The sequence below is a fragment of the Pseudorca crassidens genome, chromosome 2 (assembly GCF_039906515.1).
Source record: "Pseudorca crassidens isolate mPseCra1 chromosome 2, mPseCra1.hap1, whole genome shotgun sequence".
Lineage (NCBI taxonomy): Eukaryota > Metazoa > Chordata > Mammalia > Artiodactyla > Delphinidae > Pseudorca > Pseudorca crassidens.
Genome location: NC_090297.1, coordinates 57,596,373 through 57,609,937, shown reverse-complemented (window position 1 = coordinate 57,609,937; position 13,565 = coordinate 57,596,373).

The following is a 13,565-nucleotide window of genomic DNA, read 5'->3' as shown; positions in this document are numbered from 1 at the left end:
GGGAGGTAGTTAGTTAGCTATTACCACTTTCATGCTGTCTAACAAAGCACCCCAAACTCGTTGTTTAAAACAACTATCATTTATTTCTACAGATCTGCAGATTGGCTGAGGCAGCTCTACTTTAGGCTGTGATGACTAGGGTGGCTGTATTCTACACGCTGGTCATCTACCTCTTGGAGCGAGCGAGGTAGTCTCGGCACATGGGAGGCCTCTGAAGTTTAGGCTCTGAACCATCCTGACACTGCCACTCCCACTCACATGCTACTGATCAATGCCAGCCACATGGCTAAACTCTAAGTCAGGGGGCAGAGAAAAACTTTCTGCCCACAGTGAAGCTATAGTCAGAGTGGGATACAGGGGAAGGAGAAGGATGGGGCTAAATCATTTAATCTACCACAAGGTATGAATGCGAGAAACAGTTTCCAGAGGAAATTTGGATGTTGGGCAAACAAGACAATAGGAGTCCTGTATAGTATTATTACATAGATACAAATACAGAAATATCAAGTAGTAGATTTTATCAATCCCCAAATGCTAAAGTAGAGAGCATTGGAAGAGAACCAGTTATCCCTTACAATGTTGTGAGCAGTATACTAGGAATTCTATAGCTATTATCTCAAAGGAGAAGCAATAAAAGTTATTAACCTGAAACAGTGTCATTTTGCACATAAACTCTCTTAAGTTGCAAAGAAAGTGTCCTAGAGGATTCCAAGTTAATAACCTCTTTTCCATTGGCACCTCTTTAAGAGTAGGTCATGCCTATTAAACTTTCTAATGTTTATGTCTGTGAAACAAATGCACCAGCGTGGAATAATGGGAAAGAGAAATATTCTGGTGCCAGAGAAACCTAAGTTTAAATTCAAGTTCGGCCACTTACTAGTTGAATGACCTTAGACAAGTCACAAGCCCATTTTACCATTAGTTTTCTTCTCTGTAAAATATGGGTAATAATACATACCATATAGGGTTTGGGGGAGAATTGAATGAGATCACATCTATAAATGTATATCACAGTGTCTGGCACATAATTATGCAATAAATGTTAGTTTCTTGGCATGGTGATAACAAATGGAATAAGGCAAGAGTCCTGTCTTGAGTTCAATGCTGTGTTCCTTTCCACACTAAAATCGAATACTATTACAGAATGGGAAAAGTCTCAAATAAAATGGAGCACAAGTTTACACAGGAGAAAAAAAGTAAAACATTGAAGTCATTGGCACTATACTTGAAACCAAAATTCGACTGAAAGAAAACAAAGTAGTTGTTTGTTTTGTCAACTATTTCTGTCAGGAGAATCTTCTGGTAACCTAACTGTGAGAGTTTTGCTTCACCTCTCAGTCAGTAGTGGAGCACATGTAGCTTCCTGTTAAACTGTTAGAGTACAGTGGTCTAAACACTGAGGAGCTTAACACATCTTTCACTAACCACAATTTACAGGTGTGATTCAATTTTTTTAACATAGGAGAGATGTTAACTTTACCATCAGTAACTAACCAACTTTCTCTTTCAGGTTGTTTCTTCCATGTGCCTCCTTTTCTTCACAGTATTGGGAAATCAAAGTGTTCACACCTGTAAATACATTGTAAAAAGGCAATTTATAGTATAAATTAGGTTGTCAATTTTCTACTTTCCTGTTTGACAGAGTATATCTTGGAAGATTAATTTAATTAATTTGTCTCCTTTAGATGCCTTTATACTTTATGCATTTCACAAATGGTCCTTGCTGCAGCCTTGTTTACAAGAACCTTTATATTTTGCTGAGATTTCCTTCTTAGTTTAATACTAATTAGCTGTTAAATAAAAGAATGATTTAATATGTTATCATTAAACATTTGTACATATTTTATGCTAGAAACCAACAAAAAACTTCATTAATCCAGAGCATAGTATTATTCAATAGTAAAGAATTCTCAGAGTTTCATTACTTCATATTATATCGTGTACCTTTTCTTTTCTGGATAGCAAAATTATAGAGAATTTAAAAAAAAAAAAACCAAATTTTCAAATTGGAGTTGCAAGAGAAAACGGTAAAGCTGAGTAACTTTTAAGATTGTCATTTTACTCCAATGAAGCACACATTTTTCCATAAATTTTTCCCATTACAAAAAACTCTGAAAATCTAATTTTCATTTCTTAAACAATTTGTTAAGCTCATCAGATTGTGGCAACCACAAATTATATACCATAGCACATTGATTTCTTATTAGGTAACTCTTTAAATATACTGCAACTTCAGCTCTTTTTACTGTAAGTCATTTTCCCATTATGAATATAAGGCAGATAAATTAAAAACAAGAAAAAATATTTTTATCATTTTGGTGTGCTTGTATTTGCAATAATCAGAATTTGTTAAACTGTAACTGCTAGAAATCCAACTCAAACTACTTAAGTAAAAAAATGGGAATTAATGGGAAAAGCATGCGGCCCATTATAGAATTGATGGAATTTCTGTGGGGAACAGGTAACTTCAGGTATCTCAGGGAGAGAAACTTCCAACTTGACATAACTAGGACTTAACTCTCTTTCATACCATTCGTCTCTCATCTGCTTAATTCTTCTAGCCTTTATTTTCTCAAAATATCTTCCACATAGAAGCCCAGGACTACAGCTTTCTTATTTTGTGCCTCAAGAAAGTGGTCTTTTCCTGAAAAAAATCTCAGAGAAGAACTCTGCCTTGTCTTGGGGACTGTACTTATCCTTTAAAATAATCCCTTTTCCTAGAGAGATAGGGTACTATGATTGACCAGAACAAGGTCATGTTCTCATCCCTATAGGCCAGGTGGAGTGATGTACTGTAGTTGACAGTCCAACCAAAACTAATTGGAGGGAGTTCCCTGGTGGCACAGTGGTTAAGAATCCACCTGTTAATGCAGGGGACATGGGTTCGAGCCCTGATCCAGGAAGATCCCACATGCCGTGGAGCAACTAAGCCCGTGCGCCACAACTACTGAGCCTGCACCTAGAGCCTGTGCTTCGCAACAAGAGAAGCCACAGCAATGAGAAGCCCGCGCATCACAGCGAAGAGTAGCTCACGCTCACCGCAACTAGAGAAAGCCCCCGCACAGCAACGAAGACCCAACACAGCCAACAATTAATTAATTAATTAATTATAAAAAATAATTGGAAAGGGGGAAGGACAGTTTCCCCAAGAAGAAGGGTAGCTGTTAGCAAATGAAAGTGTGAAGAGGAGAGGTATTCTGCACTTAAACATATGAATGAATAAATATCTCCAGTCATAATTCTACTATAATCTGGGCATGTTGAGCCTCTTGGTTTCAGTCTTCTCTGGTCATGTCTGAAGGTCTGGTGGGGTCCACATCCTAGTATCTGTATACATGAAGGACTTGGTGACTTGTTGGAGAAATTTTCATCCAAGGGAAGGGAATGTCATGGCACAAATTATGGCTTAAGGACAGTGGGCCAGGATAAAGGAGGAGAAATGATTGTGAATGTGGCACTATTTCTGTCTGTCTATCACTCAGATTATCTAGTGGCCCATCCCCCACAGATTCATGCCTGAGTCCTAGAGTGAAAGGGACGCAATAAAAATGTGATCAGATCTGAAGGGCTTTTTCACAATGATCTCTGTGGGATAGTAAAGTGCAAGAGGTCAGCAGTATCCATGACAACAACTTCTGTAGTGACCTGAGACTGCACCCCAGTGTAGACATCTGCACTCTCAACGTCGAGTGCCGGCAATGTTAGCATAGACATTGGCAGGCACTGGTAACTGTGGCAAAGACTTAGAAGACAGCAGAATTGTCACTTTTGTCATTACACACGTAGGAGACATGGTCACATGAAGCCAGAATAGGAGAGAAGGAGATGACTGGGCTAAGCTGAAAGGTTCTTCTGTCCCACATGATGTTGACTGGAGTTGCGGTTGTCTGTGGCTCAACTAGTCTGGAACATCCAAGATGGCTCATTCACATGGCTGGCAGCTTGTGCTGGCTGCCATCTGGGAAATCAGCTGGGACTGCTGACCAGAGTGCCTCAGTTTTCCTCCCTATGTCATTGTCATGGTTTGGACTAACCACAGCACGTTAGTTGGTTTCCAAAAGGGAATATCCCAATCAGAACAATTGGAACCTGCAGATATTTTAAGCCCAACCTTAGAAGTTGCACAATATCCGTTCTTCCACGTTCTATTGATTAAAACTAATTACAGAGCCAGTTCAGACTCAATGTGGGAATTGTTTACATAAGGGTGTGAATACTGGGAGACATGGTTTACTGGGGGCCATCCTTGCAAACTAGCTACCACAGCAAGAGAATGCAATTTTGCTACTATTTTAGTGATCTTGTGTTGTCTGCAGTTTATCTAGGAAATACATTATAGATAAAAATATTATTCATTCATTCATGTATTTATTAATTCATTCAGCAAATATTTAATTATCCAATAGTGCCAGACACTGTGCATGCATGGTAGTGAAGATATTAACATGAATATGATAGTTAGTGAAATGAACACAGATATAGGAAAAAAGAGCTACAATGCAATGGCATAAGGGCTAGAAGAGAGGGAGGCCATGGGAGCACAGAAAAGAGGAGATGGAATAAAGTGTCAGGGAAGATTTCTTCCTGAAAGGCAACAGCTAAGTTGAATTTCAAAAGATGCATAGGAGAGGCATTCCCAAAAGGAGCAGCATGTTAGAAAGCAGAATAAGGGGAATTGGGGGACCTGAATGAAATGAACATGAGGTTGAGGGGAGTGGCCTGTGGCATGGGTGTTATCAAGCTTGTCAAGGATCTTGTGGCCCATGCTGAGAAGACTGGCTGTTATCTGCTGGGGAATGGGAAGCTGTTTAAAAATGTTAAGTAAGAACAGGACATTAATATAATATTATTTTAGAAGGGTCATTCTAGCTGCACAGTGGGGTATGGATTGGAGATGGTTGAGGATGGAGGCAGGAAGATGAGTTATTTAGAAGGATTTAGGAGCTGTCCCAATTAGAGAAATAATGAGGACTTAAGAGAGGAAGAAGAATTAAGGAGGAATGAAAAGATTTGGTAATTGATCTATCTGATGTGGATAGTGAAGAAGGAGGAATTTATTGGCACGTTGCTTGTATCAGTCAGGATAGGCTAGCATACACAGTGATCACAACAAACTGAAATCTCCGGAACTTACCACAAAGGTATTTTTCCTTAACCATATGGCGTCTCCTCCAGCTTGTAACTATGCCATCTGGAATTCATGGCTTCTAAGGTTGCCACAACTGAGGGAAAAAGGGATTGAGGGGAACACAACTTCTTTAAGTGCCTTGGCCTGGAAGAGACACACATCACTTCCATTCCCATTTCATTGGCCAGAACTAGATAGATGATCCCAACCTAGTTGCAAGGGAGGTGAGAAAATGTTTAGACACATGGATATTTGGTGCTGCTCCTGTTAAGTGTGGGTTAGCAGTATGGACTCTGAAAACACCGAGTTTACATCTCAGTTCCTCTACTTACTAGCCATGTAACTGTGGGCAAGTCTGTTTCCTCATTTGTAAAATGGTTTTAACAATAGTACTTACCTCATAGGCTTGTTTTGAGCATTAAATAAGGTAATGCATATAAAAGACTCAGAACTCAATTAATCATTTTAATTATTATTATTATTCACATTAAAATGACTCCAATATTTCATTGTTAGTGACCAAGTCAAAGGGCAAAAGGGTGCGGGACAGAACAAATTTAGGAAGGGACATAAATTAACAAGTAGACATGTTGAATTTGCAGTGCTTGTGGGACCTCCAGTGGAAATGTTAAACAGGCCATCACAAAATGAATGGAGCTTCAGAGAGAAATGGGGCTGGAAAGATAAACTTAGGTCATAAACCTATGGTCATAGTTATCAGCTTTTATGATGATTTTTTTGTCAGCATTTTGATAAGAAAGACAACTCCTCTCTTACTGAAAGGAAAATCTTCCTCTTTCTGTAAGGAATGCCAAAGTAAGGAGACAAATCAGGCCTCAGTAGCAGCAAAAAGTAAAGAGACATACAAAGTAAGAAAGTGGTTTAAGCATTAATTCAATAGTTTCACTGCATTATAATAGTAATTTCATGACTATTATAATAGTGTAAAAACAGGCAGGGGCTGGGGGAGAAGGGACACATTGGAGAAAGAATTTTTCTGAAAAACCTACAATATAGTAAGAGTAGCTTAATCTCTAACTGGAAAATGACACATTTTGGGGAAATTGTTTTACAGCCATTATCATGAGATATTTAGTGTCATTTCAAGTCATTACTACTATTTTTTTAGTTTCAATCATCTAAACTTTTGTATACTGCCATCAAGTGGTAGAAGAGTATGTGAAATAAGAGAATATTGTTTTTCTCTTCATTTTATTCTTTGAACCTACTTCTGTAACTGCATTTTATTCTACTAAAATTACACACACACACACACACACACACAGAGTTATTTACTGGACTCTGTTGATGTCCTACTTGAATCCCCTCAATTCACTCCTTTTTTAAAATTTTTTGTTTATTTATTTACTTATTTCTGGCTGCGTTGGGTCTTCATTGCTGTGCGCGGCCTTTCCCTAGTTGCGGCGAGTGGGGGTGCTGCTCTTCCTTGCGGAGCATAGGCTCTAGGTGCATGGGCTTTGGTAGTTGCAGTGCACGGGCTTCTCATTGCGGTGGTATTTCTTGTTGCGGAGCATGGACTCTAGGCACATGCGCTTCAGTAGTTGTGGCTCGTGGGCTCTAGAGCACAGGCTCAGTAGTTGTGGTGCACGGGCTTAGTTGCTCTGCGACATGTGGTATCTTCCCGGACCAGGGCTTGAACCCATGTGCCCTGCATTGGCAGGCAGATTCTTAACCATAGCGCCACCAGGGAAGCCCCTCAATTCACTCTTGATGTCACTTGCAGCTTCAAGAAGAATTGCTTTATATTGCCAAGGGCATCTCACCTCAAGCATCTGTGTCTTTCTGCCTAGAGACTTTCTCTGGCCTCAGGAGTGAGCTCAGCCCATTTGTGGGGCAGAGTCGATGTGCCAGGAATATAATGGCTCAGAATAACCATCAGTCAGTGAGGGATGAGTGTTGTGGATAAACCCTAGCTTCCTCACCCATCGTAGGGACAATTATGTCGTCGGTTCTACATCAATTCCATCAACTCTCAGAATTACCCAGGGAAAATGAGCCCCAGTTGCCCACCGCAGTAACCCATTCATTAAAGCATTGACTTTTCTTCTTTCCTTTCCTTGTTTCACTTCTTCATCACACTTCGTGGGATCGCCTCCTAAATAAAGTCCTTATACCAAATCCTTGTTTTCGCTTGGTCTGCTTTTGGGAGAACCCAAGTAAGACAACAATTCACCTTTAATTTTACTTTTAAAGCAAAAATCCTTCCCAGCACTAAGTCGTGCTATTCATTGCCAAACAATCTAAAGATTGCATATCTATTAGTCTGTAAAATTTGTCTTGTGTCACAGATAGGATATTCACTCTGCTTAGGTTTTGCCTTTGAAGCACATGTATAGCCTTTGATTTTGTTTTGCTGTGAGGTGGAGTAGAAAGCTCCTGGCTTTGAAAGAAAAAAAAAAAGTTTACCTCTTTCTACCTAAGTAGATTTGTCAAATTACTTAACCCGTCTAAGTGTCAGTTTTCTCATCTATGAAATGGGGATAATAATACCTACCTCTTAAGGCTGTGGGGAGGACTAAGTGAGGTTATGCCCTGAATACAGGGTCCAATTAAAAGTGGTTCATTCTTTTTTTTAATGTATTTTATTTTTATTTTATTTATTTATTTGGCTGTGTTGGGTCTTAGTTGCAGCACGCAGGATCTTCATTGTGGCATGTGGGATCTTTGGTTGCGGTGCGTGGGCTCTTCATTGTGGTGCGCAGGCTCTCTAGTTGTGGCATGCGGGCTCCAGAGCGTGTGGGCTCAGTAGTTGCAGCACGCGGGCTTCTCTCTAGTTGTGGTGCACGGGCTCCAGAGTACCCGGGCTCAGTACTTGCGGCGCACAGGCTTGTCTCTAGTTGTGGCACTCAGGCTCTAGAGCATGCAGGCTTAGTTGCCCCGTGGTATGTGTGACCTTAGTTCCCTGACCAAGGATCAAACCCAAGTCCCGTGCATTGCAAGGCAGATTCTTAACCACTGGACCACCAAGGAAGTCCCAAAAGTTGTTCATTCTTAATATTGCCATTTGCAGTGACATGGATGGACATATCACGTGAAGCAAGTCAGACAGAGAAAGACAAATGTTATATGATATCACTTATATATGGAATCTAAAAAATAATACAAATGAATTTATTTACAAAACAGAAACAGACTCACAGACATAGAAAACAAACTTATGGTTACCAGAGGGGGAAGGGAAGGGGAGATGAATTAGGAGTTTGGGATTAACAGATACACACTACTATGTATAAAATAGATAAACAACAAGGACCTACTGTATAACACATGGAACTATATTCAATTGTTTGTAATAAACTATAATGGAAAATAATCTGGAAAAAATATATATATAACTGAAAAAAAGTGGTTCATTTTTTAATGAAATAAGTAGATAAAACATCTAGCAAAATACCTCGCACGTGTGTCTTAGTTCCTTTCTCCTTAACTTCTTTCCCTTAAAGTATTACCTTCTTTCTCTAAATAGTACCAAAAAGAAGAAAATAACAAAAGAGCTATCTAGGGCATATTCTTATTTGTACCATAAAACCGTCATGATTATTTTTCCTTATTTAGACATAAATTATTTATTTGCTCTTTAATACTCTTCCCTCCTATTCAGTTTATTCTTATTTCTCTCTCTGTCCTTTTTATCTTTCTCCTACCTTCTCTGCCTCAGTTTAACTTTGCCTGGTTTGTCACTGGTCTACTAGGCCTATAATAATAATATTTTTCCAATTTAGTTTTAGAGTATTTTTGAACAGTTTAAAGTAATAAGACAGATTTCCTAGAATTTTCCTAAAAAGTGACAGAATTCCTTGCAAAATATTTCTAATAAAACATGTATTTAAAAATCACAGCCTAGGGTTCATGGCCCTGTCCAGGCACTATGGATGTGTGTTTGGGACTTCCCTGGTGGTCCAGTGGTTAAGAATCTGCCTTACAGTGCAGGGATGTGGATTGAATCCCTGGTTGGGAACTAAGATCCCACATGCTGTGGGACAACTAAGCCCACGTGCTGCAGCTGCAGAGTCCATGTGCTCTGGAGCCTGCACACCACAAATAGAGAGAAGCCCGAGCGCTGCAATGAAAGATCCCGTGTTCTGCAACTAAGACTCGACACAGCCAAAAAAACGAAATAAATAAATATTTTTTTTTAAAGAAAATAAAAATCACATTAAACTGGTTTTCCATCATAGATGTAGAAAAGTTGAAAAACTGATTTTGGAATTATAATAAGATTCCCAACACCAAGTTCATCTAAGCAGGAATTCTGAGTTCAACTCAGCATAAGAGATTGTTTTAATTCAGTTGAGTGTACCCTCACTAGTTTTGAACAATAAAAATGTTTACATCTGATGTTATAAGTCATAGGAGCAACTAATCTATTATTTCTGCTCTAGGATACAATCTATATTTAGGAGTCTTGATGTCAGAGTTAAAGTGTCTTGACCATTTCAGATTTTTCCTGCCTTAGGATCAAAGCAGATTGCTGTATTGTATTTGTAAAACATCTTTGAGAGCAGGCCAATTGGAGGGGCTCCAGCTCTTATTCACACAAAAGTGTCTTGACCCCTCCCTCAGGTAAAAGTGTCATAGCCTGGAACAGGCAATAGAAGCATTTTAAAGGGGATTGCTATCAAATTATCAGCAATTTTCCTCTTGTCTACACTCAGCTTTTTTTTTTTTTTTTTTAATGTATTTATTTGGCTGTGTTGGGTCTTCGTTACTGCATGCGGGCTTTTTCTAGTTGTGGCAAGCGGGGGCTAATCTTCATTGTGGTGTACAGGCCTCTCATTGCGGTAGGTTCTCGCTGCATAGCACTGGTTCTAGACGCATGGGCTTCAGTAGTTGTGGCATGCAGGCTCAGTAGTTGTGGCTTGCAGGCTCTAGAGCGCAGGCTTAGTAGTTGTGACAGACGGGCTTAGTTGCTCCGCGGCATATGGGATCTTCCCGGACCAGGGCTCGAACCCATGTCCCCTGCATTGGCAGGCAGATTCTTAACCACTGCACCACCAGGGAAGTCCTACACTCAGCTTTTCTATTTTTCATTGGTTTATCCCTTACTTTTGAAATCATTAAATTATTATTTTTTAAATCTTTAGCTTTATGTACTTTTATTCAAACTTTTTTGAATGCTAAATGGAAAGACATTTCAAACTTTTTTTCAAAGAGGCTCTTGCCTTTTCAAATTTCACAAGAAGAAAATAATTGGGGGCCATATTGAAGTATTTTAATAACTTGGGTGCAAATATAATACATATTCATGTGTAGTCTCTACTGTGCATTAGTCTTTTGTGCATTTAGGAAATGGAAAAGAGTACAAAGTAGCAAAAAAATTCCAAGGAATAGTTTTACCACCCTAAGATAACCATCTTTTAAGAGTGTTTTATTGCAGATCTTTTCTGTGAACATAGACCCATACTTTGTTAAAAAAAAATAGTAATAACTCTAAATGTAAATATGTAAAGTCCTATAATCTGATTTTTTTTCAACTAACACAACATCATGAACAGTTTCCTATGTCATTAAGTATTCCTTTACATCACTTTCAATAGCTGCATCATATGTAACGTCCTATGGCTGGACAAAAGCTTGACAAGAAAATCTGAAAATAGTAGTAAAGATTATAGGCTTTGGAAACAGATATAACCGGGTTTAAATTCTGAATCTGCCACTTACTAGCTTTATGATCTTAACCAAGATACTTAAAGTCTCTGAATCCAACTTGTAATCTATAAAATGAAGAATAAATGAGACAATATATGTGAAATTCAGTATAGTACTTGTTACATAATACATTTAGTAATTGAGAATTCAATAAATAATAAATAGATGCTATTATCCTATTTTTTATTTTTCACACCATTATAAAAAATGTTACACTAACAGCATTGTGTCTAATTGTTTGTGCATTTCTGTGATTAATTTCTAAATATAAATTCTTGAAAATGGAATTGCTGGACCAAAGTTTACATGTATTTTGAAAGATTTCCTACAAATTGTAAATCACCATTCTAACAATTCATACTTCCACTTGTACAGCATAGGTGTGCATATTTCTCTGTTTCTTTCCCCAGATTGCCGATAGGATAGGGAAAAATTTATATTTTGTAGGTTTAATGCATATGGCTTTGAATATTTTGTTGATAATTAAAAATATAATTAATGGTCATTTGTAGGTATTCTTTTGCAAGTGTACTGTTTATATTCAACACACATTTTTTCCCCATTATTGTGTTTGTCCTCTTCTTAATGATTCCTAAGATTTTTGAGATATTTTTTGTTTACACATGTTGGGTAGTTTTCCAACTTTAACGTGTTTTGATGTTTTTTGACATGCAGAAATTTTAAATATTTATGAAGCCAGATTTTACAATCCTTTACTTTAAATATTGTGTTTTTGCATGTAAAGCAAGCAAAACATTTTAAGATACTATACAGGGCTTCCCTGGTGGCGCAGTGGTTGAGAGTCCGCCTGCCGATGCAGGGGAAACGGGTTCGTGCCCCGGTCCGGGAAGATCCCACATGCCGCGGAGCGGCTGGGCCCGTGAGCCACGGCTGCTGGGCCTGCGCGTCCGGAGCCTGTGCTCCGCAACGGGAGAGGCCGCAACAGTGAGAGGCCCACGTACCGCAAAAAAAAACACAAAAAACAAAGATACTATACAAAGGAATATGTTTAAAGTTGTGATCTTAAACAGGAGGAGAGGATTTATGGGGGAAAACTCTAGGATTTAATAATTTAAATATTTGGTACTATAAAATCAAGTTCAGGTGGCAATTTTGAATTGTGCTGTGTGGACTTTGTGGAGATAGGGAGGAGGGCTAGGGGCACAGAAACATAATGAAAGTTTTGAGAATCTGCTTTTGTTAGGCACTGGGCTTGGTGCTTCAGATTGGTAAATCGTTTAATTCTCAGACCAGCCCTATGAGATCATTAATCTACCTATTTTACAGTTTCCATTCATTTGACAAGTATTTTTTGAGCATAGTGTCAGTTTTTAGATTTCCTTTTATAGGAAGTGAAAAAATAAATCCAAACTGGTTTGTGCACAAAGAGAATTTATTTTATCATGAAAAAGTCTGGCAGTAGTTCTAACTTCCTTGGTAGCTTGACCCAGGGCCCTAACTGGCCTCATGTGAGTCATGTGCCTCTACCTGAGTCAATCACTGTGGTCAGGGGGTACAGTCAGTGGTCTCATTGGCATAGCATAGACAACATGTTCTCCCCTTGGAGCTTTGGGATTACGTTCCTCTAAAGTGTCTGTACTGAGGGAGCAGCATAAACAAAGGGACAAAGATATGAAAACCTGAAACATCTGAAAAATTTACATGAACAGATAAGGCTGTCATTTTGTGTACCAGGGATTGGCTGAGATTTTTAAAAAAAAAAATCAGAACTCAGTTCAACATAAACTGGACTCAGATGGTAGAAATTTCCATATCCATATTCTTTGCTGTGTAATTTGGACTGTGTTCTGAGGGCAATGTCAAGGCCAGGAAGGGAACGGAAACCGCACACCTCAGATGGGACTCGAACCCAGCCAAAACTCAGATTGGTACTTGAACCCCTGGGCTGAGACTCTTAGCCAAAACTCTAAGACTTGAACCCACGGGCTGAGACTTTTACTCAGCCAAAACTCAGATTGGAACTTGAACCCATGGGCTAGGACTCGAACCTGCTGTCTTTTAATTGAGATCGGACACCTGGTCTCAGGACTTAGTGAAGCTCACGTTCTTTATGTCTCAGTGCAGGAGGAATTCAGCAAGAGGCAAATTGATAGGTAAGAAGTGGATTTATTTAGAAAGATACATATTCCATAGACAAAATGTAGTCTGTCTCAAAAGGTGAGAGCAGCCCCGAGATATGGGGTGGTTAGTTTTTATGGGCTGGGTAATTTCACGGGCTACCAAGTGGAAGAACTGTTCCAAGTATTTTAGGGAAGGGCTGGGGATTTCCAGGAATTGGGCCATCACTCTCTTTTTGGCCTCTTATCATCAGCCTCAGAACTGTCTTGGCGCCGGTGGGTATGTCATTTAGCTGATGTATTACAATGAGTGCATAATGAGGCCCAGACATCTACTGGAAGTCAAATCATCTGCAGTCTTGGGGCAAATGGGTTCTAACCAGTTATGTTGTATCCTCAACAGCTATGTCATTCTTTTAAAGGTTGTGCCCTGTCCCCTTCCCTCCTGTTTCAGAACGAAGGAAGATAATAACAGGAAAGAATCTCAGCGTTGAATAATATTTGAGGAGTGAGCAGACGAATAGGAGTCCATAAAGGAGAATAATAAGAAACTTCTCAGTAAGGCAGGAGAAGTAGGCAGGAGAAGTAGGAGAAGAGAGTAGCATCCCTTGAAGCCAAGGAACATTTCAAGGAGCCAGAAATCAACAGTGTCAAATTCAGAATAGAGGTCAAATAGCATAGGGTCTGAA